Below are 1,017 nucleotides of genomic sequence, written 5' to 3'. Positions count from 1 at the left end.
TATTTGCACCTATACTTAAAAGAGAGATTAGTCTAAAATTTTCCTTTCTTATAGTGTTCCCATCAGATTTTGTTAGCAGGGTTATAATAGCTTCCTAAAATGAGTTAGAAAGGAGTCTTTATTATCCTCTGGAAGGATTTGTCTATTTGTATGATTTCTTCCATAGATGTTTAAAAATTTTTTGCCAGAGAAGCCATCTAGACTTTCTTGAAGTTTCCTTTGTTAAATGGTTTAAATTAGATTCAATTTGTGTGTGTGTGTGTGTGTGTGTGTGTGTGTGTGCCAAAGATTTATTTCTTCACTTCTTGCATTTGAAGTACTCTTCGATAACATCCTTGGCCTGAGACTCTTTGCCATAGTCCTTAACTACTACACAACTGCAACCAACCACTTTATGGGGTTTCCCGTCTCTGTCAATTTTACAGAGGCCTACCCATTCTCCTAGTTTCTTGTTGTGGTCAACCTTAATTAGGTTGACTTGGTGTTCAGCACAAAGGGCCTCCACCAACTTGACATACATAGGCTCATCACAGTTGGATGCAAGCACACAAAGATGGGCTTGGCGCTTGTCTAAGGCTTTGGCAGCTCCGCGAATTCCACGTACTAGGCCATCGTGGATGAGGGCGGTCTTCAGCACCTCTTGTAAAGCAGTATTAACGTCCATTACACCTCCAGCGGCAATCCCTCCTCGGCCATGGCGGTGGGTTACGGGTGAAGCTGAATCTTGAACGCACCCAAGCCTCCGCCTCCGCGCTAATCAGCGGCGGCAGGGAAAGAGCAGATTCAATTTTCTTAGTAAAGGACTCTATATCTTTACTTTTTTCTTGTATCAGATTTATGATGTGTTTTTTTAAAGGAATTTGTTCATGTTATCTAAACTTACTGTCCTAAAGTTGTTCATAATATCCTCTTGTTATATTTTTTCATGTTCATTTGACCTATAGTGATACCCTTTTTAAATTCCTGATCCGGATCATTTTAGGCCTTTTCAGTTTTTCCTCATCGGTTGCTAAGGAT

General features: G+C 40.3%; 1 pseudogene; it reads right to left on the bottom strand.

The window, feature by feature from the left end:
- Positions 1 to 298: 298 nt before the first annotated feature.
- LOC700807 (small ribosomal subunit protein eS12 pseudogene) lies at positions 299 to 757 on the bottom strand (annotated as a pseudogene).
- Positions 758 to 1,017: the final 260 nt, after the last annotated feature.

Source organism: Macaca mulatta, chromosome 10 (genome assembly GCF_049350105.2).
Source record: "Macaca mulatta isolate MMU2019108-1 chromosome 10, T2T-MMU8v2.0, whole genome shotgun sequence".
Lineage (NCBI taxonomy): Eukaryota > Metazoa > Chordata > Mammalia > Primates > Cercopithecidae > Macaca > Macaca mulatta.
The sequence above is the reverse complement of the archived record's forward strand: the minus strand, read 5'-3'. Positions and strand labels throughout refer to the sequence as shown.